Source organism: Trachemys scripta, chromosome 1 (assembly GCF_013100865.1).
Source record: "Trachemys scripta elegans isolate TJP31775 chromosome 1, CAS_Tse_1.0, whole genome shotgun sequence".
Classification (NCBI taxonomy): domain Eukaryota; kingdom Metazoa; phylum Chordata; order Testudines; family Emydidae; genus Trachemys; species Trachemys scripta.
This window is the reverse complement of record NC_048298.1, coordinates 170,510,813-170,526,071: the sequence shown is the minus strand read 5'-3', so window position 1 is coordinate 170,526,071 and position 15,259 is coordinate 170,510,813. Positions and strand designations below refer to the sequence as shown.

At 37.9% G+C, this 15,259-nt stretch overlaps 1 protein-coding gene across 2 annotated transcripts in view; it reads right to left on the bottom strand.

The window, feature by feature from the left end:
- The window catches only part of ROBO1 (roundabout guidance receptor 1), a 1,057,321-nt gene that overhangs the window by 841,727 nt on the left and 200,335 nt on the right, over window positions 1-15,259 (bottom strand). The window lies entirely within an intron of this gene.

Genomic DNA, 15,259 nt, shown 5'->3' with positions numbered 1-15,259 from the left:
ATTTACTGCCAAAAGGCAAGCCCCACGGCTGCCAGCACCCAGATCGCCGATGAAGGCTACCAGTCTACTGCACCGTCTACCGCCAAAAGGCAGTTAGCAGCTGCTGCTGTGTAGCAATGCAGTCCCACGTCTGCCGGCACCCAGAGGACATATGGTGATGGTGAGCTCAGCTGTGCTGAGCGGGCTCCATGTTGTCTGCACAGGTAACCCAGGTAACCCAGATAAAAAGGCGCGAATCTATTGTCTGCCGTTGCTGTGACGGGGGAGGGAGGGGCCTGACGACATGTACCCAGAACCGCCCGCGACACTGTTTTGCATCATCCGGGCATTGGGATCTCAACCCAGAATTCCAAGGGGCGGCAGAGACTGCGGGAACTGTGGGATAGCTGTGGGATAGCTACCCATAGTGCAATGCTCCGGAAGTCGACGCTAGCCTCGTACTGTGGACGCGGTCTGCCGACTAGAGCACCTAGAGCATTTTATTGTGTGGACATACACAATCGGCTGTATACAACCGATTTCAATAAAACCGGCTTCTATAAATTCGAACTAATTTCGTAGTGTAGACATACCCGAACACATACAAGGTTAACTCCTTGAACAAACTGGCAGCAGTAATGATAACCATTTAAAAACATTGCATGTCTTTGTTGACAGGAAAAAGTAGAATTCAATGGAAATCTACTTGTTCATGCTTGATATCCATTGACTATTAATTAATTCCACTGAAAATATGAGAAATGAGAAATAAGGGCCTGATCCAAAGTCCACTGAAATTTATTGAATAAACTCCCACTGATTTCAGTCTGCTGAAACAGTAAGACACAACATTATTATATTAACCGCCTTTCACTTGCCATATTCAATATGTAGCAGTATTCATTGATTATATCCTGGAGGCTAAAATTTGTTTGAAGAAAGTGTCAATGATCTTAAATAGACATTATCTTTTGATTATTATTTATTAAGAAATGGTAAAAATATTTAGCATGATCTTTATTCAGATCTATTTTGGAGCAATTATATGAGAAGCTTAATTTACTTAAAAGACTAAATAGGTATTATTTAATTTTCTGTGATTATTTTAGACTGATTTTAGGTTACAGTCAAACTCCTTTACTTAACAAGAGTAAGTTAATCCAGAAAGTGAAACTGAAATATGATCAAAACATGTTTTTATAGACTCATCAGAGCTTACATATTTAAAAATCTTAAGTAAAAATGATCTCATTCTCCAATTATTCATTCTTGGAGAATGAGATCATTTTTACTTAAGATTTTTAAATGTGTATTCCTTACAAGTGCAGCAAAATAGAAAAGTTAAAAATCACAAGAATTTTATTGTGTCTTCCAGTATCACACTGTCTTCCAATATATAATGCACTTTAATTTCTGAAATGGCTTTTTCAGACTTATTCCCCTTAATACCTATCTGTTGCTCTTCGAAAAAAAGACATAACTCTTCGATTTAGGTTCTTATATTGGGATAATCACTGCTATTTCTGAGCTCCTTCCAATAGTTCATTGAGCAACGCAACTAACATCAGCCATGTGTTGTTTGTTCTCTCATCCCCTTCCCAGAGGGAGAGAGCATGCAGTGGAGTTGTGTTTTGATAGGGTTTTTTGTTGTTGTTCTGCTTTTGTTTTTTGAGGCAAGAGGGGCCCTTCTAAACATCTTTTAACTTTGAATTTACAGAAAACTTCTATCTCAAATTGCAAGATCCCAATTTTTGTCTCCTGGAACAACAAAATAACCTACTAAGTCCCATACAAAATCCAGTTTTCAAATATGAGCAGTTTAGAATTATGTCAATGCTACAAATGGACAAATCAGACATTTACAAATTCCTAAATGCTGTTTTTACAAGATTAAGTACACATTAGACCATTCAAATGGAGATATGGTCACCCTATTTCCCAAAGTAAAAAATGGGACATGGTGTGGGGCTGGCCTGAGCTGCCTGGCGTTGCCGCTTGCCTAAGCCCACTGCATGGGGCTGGCCGCCCAAGCCACGTGGCATTACCCAGGACTGACCACCCGAGCCTGCCACCCTGCACCTCACATCGCCACTCACCCCACGAAATTCCTCCATGCCCCTCCGGGGAATGCATGCCACTTTTTTGGCAAAACTGGGCATTTCTTCCATTTGCTCTTGCCAACTGATAATAAGTTTAGCCTTCAGTTTAGCACTGTGACTTTGGGGCCAAATTTTGGTCTTACCTGAATCACAAAAGTCAATACGAGTCTTGCCAATGGGATATTTGGCTTATAAATATGTATACGCGTATACATGAAATATCATGAAAAATGTTGAAAAATGAAGAAATTGGCAATTGTAAATTCAGATCCACAGTAAAGCAATGAAACACAGCTACAGTAGGATATACACAATGCTATATAATACCATAGTAATCACTAAATTCTGAAAAACTGCTATTCAGCTACAACAAACAAGTATGGAACGTGGGGGCGGGAGGGAGAGAAAGGTGACTTCTGGTTATGTTTTGCAGCTGAGCAAAAACCTTATGCCTGTATGATTAGGATTAATGTCCTCTAGGTGAAAAGTGCCCTTACTTTTTATCTCTCTGGCATCAGAAGCTCTACACATGTGGCTCAAACAGATAAAGACACCAATTCATCTTTATCACTTTTGTATTTCCCAGCTTGTTTTAAGAGGTTTGGTGTAACAGAAATAAACTAATATTTCTATATATCATCCTATTGGTTGTAATTAACAATTTAAAAAACTTTTAGCCTGCTGCCTTGTTAACTTTTATTTTTTACAGTAAATACAGGATTCTCTATAATCAAATATGTGAAGGTATCTATCTATACATAGATAGAGCTATAAAAAATTTGAAATGGTTATATAGCTTCCTGTGACAAAGTGTCAAGATTTTATACATGAGTCACTGTAAAAAATATCCAACTAATTTTTATGTTTCCAATAGTTTTTCTCTCTCTTTATATAAACAAGCATATATGCACACACACCAGCATATATGGTATAAACTGCTGTAAAGTGTGTAGCCCTCTGAGGTTGAGTGATCGAGGCTGAAAAAAATCATGGGAATGCATGAATTTCCAATTTATTTTTAATAACTTGAAAGTTCCTAGACCTAAGAAGAATAGTATAAGTGAAGAGATTTCCATTTTTTAAGTTCGTTATATGCTGGGATTGGGCCAGATAATGGCAGACATTACCACCTCTCACTAAAGATCTTTTAAATTATTGGGAGTGACCGACTACAACATCTCAGTACAACTTTTATAAAACTATAAGAAATAAAAGAAACAGTTCAAATAATGATTTAGGAGCCTAACATAAATCCTATGATTTCCCAATTTTCAAATGTACTGAGCACCCAGCAACTCCCACCAATGGGAGTAGTACTTAAAAAAAAAAAAAAAAAACAGGGAATTTATTTTGGTGCCTTACTAGCAATATAAGATCCTAACTTTAAAACAAAGATTTTCAAGAATGTGATAATTTAGAGCCTCTGGTAATTCAATTTAACATCTGGAAAAAAGGAAGAAACAATTAACAGGTGATCTGCGAGCTCTCTGAAGACTAGCAGCAAGTGCTTAACGGACCAGCAGTTTGAGAACCATTGTTATAAACTTTCTGCTGTGACTAAGAACTTGGCAGATGCTAATTTCAAATATTGTACATAATTTAACACCAGAAAAAAATCTTGATATTAGCATAAAACTAATTTGTTTTCATTTGAAGAACAGATATTTCTCTTAAATTGAGAAAAATAGGAGTTTTTTCCTCCCCTGTTTGTTGAAAAAGATTTACTCTATCCTACCCATAGTTTTGGTTTGCCTTGCTTGTCTATTTTTCTTTTTTTTTCCAAGAAGAGGAAATCCTCAACATCTGCATATGAAATTCCAGGGAGGCGTGAAGCTACATTAACACAACACAATGAAAAGCAAAATTATCTACAATTAGCATTAGACTAGTTCCATGTGAGTAGAGCTATGAATCTTGTTTACATTGCTGACATAAGCATGTAGATAAACCTAACCCAGAGAAGCAAATGCACATGTTCCAGTGGAAGCTTGGCTCTACAAACTTTTACAGAACAAACACAACACATTTTAGGTCCATCAGTTGAATACATAAAATGAAATAGCATTGTCAGAATTAATGAGCCAAAGAATGATTGACACCAGGTGTAATCTGCTGCTATGTCAAGAATTTGGGATATTTATTCAATGGGAAACTAAGTGTTGTGTCAACACAGATCATATTTCTTTTCCACCAAATGCCTTGCCAGATCCTTAAAAGGAGTTATACTCGGTGTCAATCACTCCTTCTATTACTCCATCTGTATTTCCTTTTAAAGTAAGCTAACCGCAGCTGCAATATATATTGGTTTATGACAAGCTACGTGAATATTTTGAATAATTTCACCATGGAATGCAATTCATATGCAAATAAATATATACACTACAACAAACATGTTGATTGAAATATTTTCATTAAAAAAATGGTTGCCCCCTCCTTTAGTTTTATTTTGATAGTTGTGAGACTTTCTACTTGTGCACAATCAAAACAGGTTAGATTGTCACAGATGTCACCTGGCTGCATGGGGAGTAAGGGGCCTCCCTCCACTTTACTCCCCAGCTCAGGCAGTGACTCTGGCAACAGAGATGGGGAATTCAGGGGCTGCTCAAGCAATGCCTCCCAGGTAAAAACAAATGAGTGGGGAGCAAAGAGGATTCACCCTCTCCTTTCCCCCCCCACAACTCAGTAGCCACTGTAACTAGCTAGGGGCACAGCAGGAATTAAACTGTTCCATGAGAAAGTAGGAAGTAATGTACTTCCTCCCCACTCCCATAGAGCCAGGAAGGAGCTTCTGGGGCTACAGCTATGTACTTCCTCCTATGCTGGGCGGATTGTAACTTTATAAGCTAGCCCATAATCTCCATTCTTTTTCTGGGACTGACACAAAGCTCACTAAAGTCAGTGGAATGATTTCTGCTGACTTAAATGGGCATTGGGTTCAGACTACATATGAGAATCTGGTTCAGTAAAGCATGGAACTTCCTTAAAACGAAGAAAATTACTGCCTGAAGGAAAAAAAAATATCCATATTATCTTGCCTTTGGGCACCATTTATTAGTTTCACACAATCTTGAAACCAGAATATCTATTGCCATTTGAGCCCTATTAAACCTTTGTGGTATTTAGTTTTAATGTCTGTTTTTGTCTCTACATGAATAGTTATTGGATAATTGAATAATAGTTATTATTGGAGGATTTCTGGGGTTTTCTGCATTGTCATTTACTTCATTGTGATTATGTATTTTACACTTGTTTGCTACCACTGAAGATTAAATTAAAAAAGCATATTATGCTAAACTATATAATATGACCTTTCATAAAAATAAAGAAAGAATCAGGCAGCATTTATTTTGTTCTTGTTAGTATTGGAATTCTTGGTTACTCTTCTTTTGAATGTCAAAAAATAGCATATCTATTGCCCACTCTGCAGATGCTAGCAAACCATGTCCCAATTACTTAGGTGTGAGCAGACTCAGGCAAAATAGGAACTGAACCTGAACTTTTCGAATCATTCGGTTAAGTAGTCACACTTCTTCCCCCCTCTCATATTCTAATCAATACCCACTACTATTCTCTTCCTTTTTCTGTCATATGGAAGATCAGCTGTCATTGTGGCCTCCTCACTGGGCCCTTTTATTATAGTAAATGACCCAGCTAAAATCAGTGCCTCATTGTGGTAGGCACCCATAAGAAACAGTCCCAGCCATAAAGAACTTTCACTCTTAACCTGAAATCCTGCAAACGTTTATGCATGTACTTAACTTCAGTACCACAAGTTGTCCCCTAGACTTCAAGTAGTCTATTCATTGTAATAAAATTAAACATATGCATAAGTGTTTCCAAGATTGGGGTCTATATAGACAAAACAGACAAATCCACTAGTTCACTGTCTTATGTGGTCTATGTATAGCTGATCGCAGGAGCTAATCAATCGTTTGCTACTGTAACCAAACTTGTGCCATTTTCCCCCCTTCCATTTTAAATGTAATATATACCAGTCAATAATAATAATAATAATAATTATTGACTGGTATATACGGCTTTCAATTTAAATTAAACAAAACAAAATAAAAACAAAAAAAAAGACAGTAATGAAGCCTACATTATCAACTTATAATTAGAAACGATAAACCTTAAAATAAAGCAAAAATACAAAATATATAAACTGGTCAGAAATAGAGAATTCTGTATCCAGATGATAATATTTATTTTAAATAAGATGTTATTATTGTTATACAAATATTTTAAATCAGTTATTTCATAGCTTCACTGAAGGTGTCCTTCCCATTAAGGGAAAGGTGAGAAATGACTTGTACTTTCCAGGGTTATTCAACTTTTTTTTTAATGTGCACAATGTCCCTCTATGACACTGTTCATGGACCAAAAACAAAAAAACTACACAACACCAACAGACTCCTTCATGACGAAACCTTCTGCCCAAGATGTTACCTATTCCTACCTCTACCATTCCTGATATCAGATTTTACTTTCTCTCTATGATGCATCCATTGGCAGACTTCTTTTGTTGAGGCAGCTATAATCCAAGTCAGGTGGTGTTGAATCAAGTAATATTTTTTGACCATTTTACAAAAATAAAATTAAACTAATAAAAGAAAATGAAAAATGTGTCTAGTTGATTAGTACAGAAAGCAATGGTTTGTATTAAACATCAGCAATATTGAAAATATTACCTATAACAGGGCAGGAAACTTTCCCCGCGCCTAATAAAACAGACTAATACTGCTTGTCAATTCAATCCACTATAACATAGGAGAGGATCTTGTAGTTTTAGTATTACTGTAAACAATGTAGCAATAACTCATAGATTTTGGTAGTTCACATCTCGGTTAGCATTTGACGTTTCACCACCTCTCAGACGAGGCTAAGATTGTGTATTGAATTTAATTATTTCAATTGCAGTTCCCTACCTCACACCCATTAAAAAAAAAACACCCAACACCATAAATATTCATTATTCATGTTATAACAGATCCTGTGATGTACATATTCTCTATTCCCCAAGGCACATTGTTGATGTAAACACTACATCCCAATGTTTCATATATAGCCAGACTTAACCACTCCTGCAAACAAACTCCAGATAATATTTGAGAATACAATTTTTTCACTTATTAATTGGATGGCACCTGCCAGCAGATTTTCCCAGAGTAACAGTAAACAGTCATACTGATTTCCTGTCACGTCAAAAGGTAGAAAGTTATTCAGACCAAGGAATAAACACTAATTATTTAGAGCTGTCAATTATATCTTGATGATGTACCATAGGATTCATGCAGAACTAAACACCCTATATACAGATAAGGTTCATTTTCACAGTCCCTTTAGAATGTTCCATGACCGGAACCTTTAAGCAGTAAGGGCCAGATTTTCAAAGGTATTTAGGCACCTATCACGGCAGATAGGCACCTAGTTGGACTTTCAAAATGCCCAAGCAAATTAGCTGCCAAATCCCAATCGATTTTAAGCATTTAGGTGTAACTGTTTTTTAAAATCCCAGTCTGAATTTGTAGGTGCCTAAATACCTTTGAAAATCTGACTCTAAAGTAAATAAATAAATAAATAAATAAAGCAAACATTTTAGCTTACAGGTTATTTGCTCACCGTTCTTTTCAGCTATTATTCCTGATGTCACCTAAATTAAACAGTATTGTTTATGCCCATTGATTGGATCATTAAAACTTCATAAATGCACTTTTAGTACAAATAGCGGTTTGATGTGTGAACTTAGGTATTCAATGAATAGGAACCTTTCCCTAAATCTGCATGAAAACAAAATCTGCATGAAAACAAAACATAGGAAAGAGAGCAAAAAGCAACACAAATAAGGCTGAACACAGCTATGTGGAATTCTAATTAATTAGTGATAAAAATAGATGTATTTTGAAGGAGAATAATATCAAAAATAACCACATTCAGATCTACAACAAAATATATTGTGATTGAAAAAGCAGACAGATAAACTTCCTTTACTGTCAACAGCCACAGACTGGGGCTTATGAATGACCAACATACACATCTCTCACTCAAGATATCCTTGAAAGCATGAAAAGAAAGAGGAAAGGATGAAAAGAACTCTCTTCCTCCCCCTCCCCTGCCCGCCAACACAGTATGTGAGAGTGGCCACACTAGGTAGACTGAAGGATGTAGTGGTTGCACCAATTAATTTCACAGCATGAACAAAAGAAAGTGATTCATGGTAACTGAATAGTAAGCCGCTATACCCTCAATTCATTCTGATGTACAAATACTATATACTGAGATAATCCTGTATACCAAAAGGTAGCTGTTATCCACGTATTACACTTGTTACCTATTTTTTAACCAAAAAAGTGTGGATTAGCTACTAATATATCATTAGCCTTTTGGTAAATTATATTCTTGTTCTGAAAAGACCATGTGTGACTACTGGTCATATTTTGATAGACTACTATTTTTACATCACAAAATATGTATTACCAATAGAAATGTTCAACTGATTCATTTTGACACTATCATATAGGATGTTTATCTGCCTACATGCACCAGGCTAGTAATAATAGGATGTAATTATCCAGTTTACACTCTTGATCCAGATTGTAGCTTTAAACCTGGTCTAATTTGTGTGTTTTAAGGATGGTTCATGATGCAATGAGAGACCCAGAACTCCTTGAGGGACTTATGGTGGTATGCATATTAGAGCAGCAGCTCCAAAACCTTTAGGAAAAGTGTAATTATGTTCTCTCCCTTCAGTGGCTCAGCTCATTTCTTCCAAGCCTGAGCCCGCCTTCCCACCCCAATCACAATATATTACCTTGTAGGGAATGTGAGAACTGAGATTATGGCTGGTCTCAGCACATCTTGAACTCCAGTTTCCCCCTATATGTATACTCCTGAAGGGTGTCAATTGTGCCGTTTGCAAATCACAATTGTAGGGCACATGTCATTTACACAGCAATGTATATTACTGCCAGCTCAATAATGTTTTTTACTTACATGTACTGAAATATTTACTTGCAGTAGTTTAGATTTGATTCTGTCACTGGGAGGTGTAAATTAAGAGAGAAACGAAGATTTTGTGTTTAGGACACTTAACTGGGATTCAGAATGTCTGGATTCAGCTCCTGACTTGGCCACAGGCTTTCACTCTGAGCAAACCACTTAATCTCTCTGTGCCTCAGTTCCTCTACCGTAAAAGTGGGGATAATAAATAATGCTTTCCCCTATTATTTGTTCTTGTCTGTTTGAACTGTAAGCTCATCAGCTCAGGGAGTCTCTTTTACTTTATGTTTGTAGAGTGCCTAGCACAATGGGGTTCTGATCTCAGCTAGGGCTTCTAGATACCAATATACAGTACAAAGAAATAATTACTAATGATGTGGTAGCTGGACCTGGGGGTGGGGAGGGGAAGGAACTCATAACAAATGAGTGAATACAATGATACCCAGATAACTTAAATCAGATTGAAGGTCCTCCCCTCTCAGGAGGCACTTAGCACCTTGCAGAGATCATGCCGTAAATTAGTTCCATAATGACTGTGTATTCTGTACTAACAGCAGGTGATGATTTGGGGACTGGAAAAACAACTTGCCTTTTTTTTGGTGGCCACATAATCAGAAGTCCTTTATCCATTGTAATGTATAGCACTGCAGACCTTCCTTAATGTACAAAAATAAATTATTGTTTCAGTTCTCTTTTTGCCTAATTTGAAAATACTCTTACCAGAAAATGTTATAGGTTGGTTATTTTTGAAGCTGTTTACTAATGATAAGATTGCCTTTTGTTACTAATTTGTTCTATTGACTAAACCACCTGTACTCAAATCTCAGTTAAGGTTTGCTTTGATTTTTAAAGACAGGAAAAATTATCATATATAAACTTAAAGGGCCAGATTCTCAGTTGGTATATAGTGATGTAGTTTAATTGAACTCAGTGGAACTGTATCAATTTACTGCATCTGAGAATCTGTTGCAAAACATGGATTATTGTAACCATGATGTCTGTAGTGAATATATGAGTTAAATTTCCCATATCCCAATCTGCATCTAACTGGTAAGTAAGTTTTATTAAAATATCTTGCTGTGATCCTGGTTTTCAATTTCAATCCATTTTTTAACCTGGCAATTGCAGATCAATCACTTAGCCATTTAGTGTCAGTGGCTGAGTCATATAAATAAGTCTGAAAAAGGGTCTTTACCACCTTTTTCTTTGAGTTGGATCAGAATATCTTTCTTAAATTTAGCACTTCCTCCTGCTCATGTGAACTTAAAAATATTCTGTTTCAAAGCAAAGAATATAGTGGGGAATTTTAATAGATAAAACCTGAAAAGGGTACCTGTGCCTAGGGGAAAAAAATTCTTCCCATTATAATCAAATCTAACAAACTAGATCACATGGTTCCATATCAACATATGCTCTACTTTTCTTAAAAATCAATTACATTCATGACACATTCTTCAGAAGGTTCATCACATTGCTTGTGGTCTGAACTTCCAAAGATTTGAAAGACTACTCCATTGACTGAAACTAGGAGAGGTTTTCTTTAGTCCCATGAAGGCTCTTTTTAATATTACCAAAAAGAAGGCTGGTTTTATCTGTGAAAACCTGAAAACCTGTCAAATTCCAAGTGGAGTTGGAGATTATTCAAAATAGAGACCATAGGCTGACCAGCAAATATTAAAGTACACCTCTACCCCGATATAACATGACCCGATAACACGAATTCGGATATAACATGGTAAAGCAGCGCTCCGGAAGGGCGGGGCTGCGTGCTCCGGTGAATCAAAGCAAGTTCAATATAACGCAGTTTCACCTATAACGGGTAAGATTTTTTGGCTCCCTAGGACAGCATTATATCGGGGTAGAGGTGTACCATTAAAAATTAAGACTGCTGTTTTCTTAATAATCCCATATAGTTATCATTCCAGCAACTTGTTAAATAGTTATTATGAGGAGCAGTATGGGACATGCCTGTCTGGTTCTCCTTTGAAGTCTAAAGCATTCTGATTTTATATCAAATATTCAGAGGCTCCTTATTATATTGTCTATTCAGTAATCACAGCAGCAATGTCAAATTCAGTATTAAATGCAGGTCAACGTGTATACAAGCTGGGTTGGCCCAGATCAGAGATACTGGGAACATTGGCAAAATAAATTCTCAGTCCAATGCCAAATCTCATACTAACAGAGCACCTCTAACACAAGCACATATTCATTTGAACTTCAGGTATATGAAGAAATTCAGTGACTGGGCTTTAACGCTGCAATCTTCTGAACATCAGGCAAGAACTGGACCCTCTAAGATTATTTCTGTTAGTCTTTTCGATATACTACCAGTTGGAGCAGTTCTTCAGTTTGGGGCTAGATTCAGAGATGTCAGTGACAGATGCACTCTCGGAGTCCGGATGAAATAATAGAAATTTTACTTTTTCTCCTCTCACAATGATGGTAAAGATAGTGGCTCCAGTAAAAAGCAAGGTGCCCCTCATCATACTGGTAACTGCAACACGAACAATACAGACAAAGAAAGTGGCATGTCTTTACTCTGCCCATCTCAACAAATGCACCAGGAAACCAATGATAAACCTGAGACATATTGATGATATTTTCATCCTCTGGACAGGCAACAAACTCCCTCATAGTTTTCTACCACATCCACCATAAATTCAACAATCTACTTGTCCATTATACTCTCTCTGGAACATTCCCACACTAGCATCAACTTCCTGGACACCATGACCAGCTTCAATAATGGAACCCTACACAGACAACCCATACACAAGAAATCCACAGATCACCATACCTATCTTCACAGATCCAGTAACCACCCTATATAGAAAAAAACACACCCTCCGACTGCATGCTCCTAGCTGTCACCTACCACCCCACACTGGAACCCATCTGAGGTATCATCAAACAATTACAGCCCATAATCAATGGGGACCCCATCCTGAAAGATTTTTTTCCTGAACTCCTTCCCCTGCCCTTCTAACTCCTCCCCCTGCCCCACTCAGACCCTCATCATCAGAAGCAAGGTCCCCATAGACCAGGGCACACCAGCTCAAATCAGCACCAGATCTTGCCAGAACTGAAGATGCAAAACCTGCAAACATATCACCACTGCTACAGTGATCAAACCCACTATGACATGCCTTGCAAGGTCCTACACATACCTATTACAACATGTGGTACCCCATCCAGGGCAATGCCCAATAACAATAACAACATATATGAGTGAAATCAATCACCACACTCTTGAATGAACACAGGAAAATGATAAAAGACAAAAACACCCTCTCACCTGTGGGTGAACATTTTTTACAAAGCGATCACTTGATATATGATGTATTATTCCTCATTCTCAAAAGAAACCTGCATAACACTTTCAAAAGATGAGGCAGGGAGTTTAAATTCAGAACTTTGTTAGACATTAAAAATCAGGTCTTAATAAAGACACTAGATGTATGGCTTTTACAACAATCTGTAATCCACTGACCCTCTTTTTGTTTGATAACTAACAGGGGTTTTAATGGGCCACTTCACTTTGAATGGTCCCTTACCTTACAGTACATGCTAGCCCGTTATGCTATCTGTTCAATCTTGTATTTAGCTGTGACACTCTTAGTATCTTTCCCCGACCAGAAGAAGAGCTCTGTGTAGCTTGAAAGATTGTCTCTTTCCCCAACAGAAGTTGGTCCAGTAAAAGATATTACTTCACCAGGGCTGGTGTAACCACTAGGCAAACTAGGCGGCCACCTAGGGTGCCAATATTTGGGGGCGCCAAAAAGCAGTGCCCAAAAATTTTTTTACGCTATTGCTCCTGGCGGGGGGATGGGCAGCTCGCAGCCGCGTTAGTACCTACCTCTGCGGGTGTCCTCTGCAACCACGGGCCCCGCTGTCTCCCTTGCAATGCTAAGGGAAATTAGAGAGGCTATCAAAATTAAGAACTCAATAATAGTGGGGGATTTCAATTATCCCCATATTGACTGGGAACATTTCCCTTCAGGATGAAATGCAGAGATAAAATTTCTCGATACTTTAAATGACTGCTTCATGGAGCAGCTGGTACGGGAACCCACAAGGGGACAGGCAACTCTAGATTTAGTCCTGAGTGGAGTGCAGGAGCTGGTCCAAGAGGTAACTATAGCAGGACCGCTTGGAAATAGTGACCATAATACAATAGCATTCAACATCCCTGTGGTGGGAAGACCATCTCAACAGCCCAACACTGTGGCATTTAATTTCAAAAGGGGGAACTATGCAAAAATGAGGGTGTTAGTTAAACAGAAGTTAAAAGGTACAGTGACTAAAGTGAAATCCCTGCAAGTTGCATGGGCGCTTTTTAAAAACACCATAATAGAGGCCCAACTTCAATGTATACCCCAAATTAAGAAACACAGTAAAAGAACTAAAAAAGAGCCACCGTGGCTTAACAACCATGTAAAAGAAGCAGTGAGAGATAAAAAGACTTCCTTTAAAAAGTGGAAGTCAAATCCTAGCAAGGCAAATAGAAAGGAGCATAAACTTTGCCAAATTAAGTGCAAGAATGTAATAAGAAAAGCCAAAGAGGAGTTTGAAGAGCGGCTAGCCAAAAACTCCAAAGGTAATAACAAAATGTTTTTTAAGTACGTCAGAAGCAGGAAGCCTGCTAAACAACCAGTGGGGCCCCTTGATGATCGAGATACAAAAGGAGCGCTTAAAGACGATAAAGTCATTGCGGAGAAACTAAATGGATTCTTTGCTTCAGTCTTCACGGCTGAGGATGTTACGGAGATTCCCAAACCTGAGCTGGCTTTTGTAGGTGACAAATCTGAGGAACTGTCACGGATTGAAGTGTCACAAGAGGTGGTTTTGGAATTAATTGATAAACTTAACATTAACAAGTCACCGGGACCAGATGGCATTCACCCAAGAGTTCTGAAAGAACTCAAATGTGAAGTTGCAGAACTGTTAACTAAGGTTTCTAATCTGTCCTTTAAATCGGCTTTTGTACCCAATGACTGGAAGTTAACTAATGTAACGTCAATATTTAAAAAGGGCTCTAGAGGTGATCCCGTCAATTACAGACCAGTAAGTCTAACGTCTGTACCGGGCAAATTAGTCGAAACAATAATTAAGAATAAAATTGTCAGACACATAGAAAAACAAACTGTTGAGCAATAGTCAACATGGTTTCTGTAAAGGGAAATCGTGTCTTACTAATCTATTAGAATTCTTTGAAGGGGTCAACAAATATGTGGACAAGGGGGATCCAGTGGACATAGTGTACTTAGATTTCCAGAAAGCTTTGACAAGGTCCCTCACCAAATGCTCTTATGTAAATTAAGCTGCCATGGGATAAAAGGGAAGGTCCTTTCATGGATTGAGAACTGGTTAAAAGACAGGGAACAAAGGGTAGGAATAAATGGTAAATTCTCAGAATGAAGAGGGGTAACTAGTGGTGTTCCCCAAGGGTCAGTCCTCGGACCGATCCTATTCAACTTATTCATAAATGATCTGGAGAAAGGGGTAAACAGTGAGGTGGCAAAGTTTGCAGATGATACTAAACTGCTAAAGATAGTTAAGTCCAAAGCAGACTGTGAAGAACTTCAAAAAGATCTCACAAAACTAAGTGATTGGGCAACAAAATGGCAAATGAAATTTAATGTGGATAAATGTAAAGTAATGCACATTGGAAAAGATTAAAGAGGCTAGGACTCTTCAGCTTGGAAAAGAGGAGACTAAGGGGGGATATTATAGAGGTATATAAAATCATGAGTGATGTGGAGAAAGTGGATAAGGAAAAGTTATTTACTTATTCCCATAATACAAGAACTAGGGGTCATCAAATGAAATTAATAGGCAGCAGGTTTAAAAGGAATAAATAAAATAAAAGGAAGTTCTTCTTCATGCAGTGCACAGTCAACTTGTGGAACTCCTTACCTGAGAAGGTTGTGAAGGCTAGGACTATAACAGAGTTTAAAAGAGAACTGGATAAATTCATGGTGGTTAAGTCCATTAATGGCTATTAGCCAGGACGGGTAAGGAATGGTGTCCCTAGCCTCTGTCTGACAGAGGATGGAGATGAATGGCAGGAGAGAGATCACTTGATCATTGCCTGTTAGGTTCACTCCCTCTGGGGCACCTGGCATTGGCCACTGTCGGTGGACAGGATACTGGGCTAGACGGACCTTTGGTCTGACCCGGTA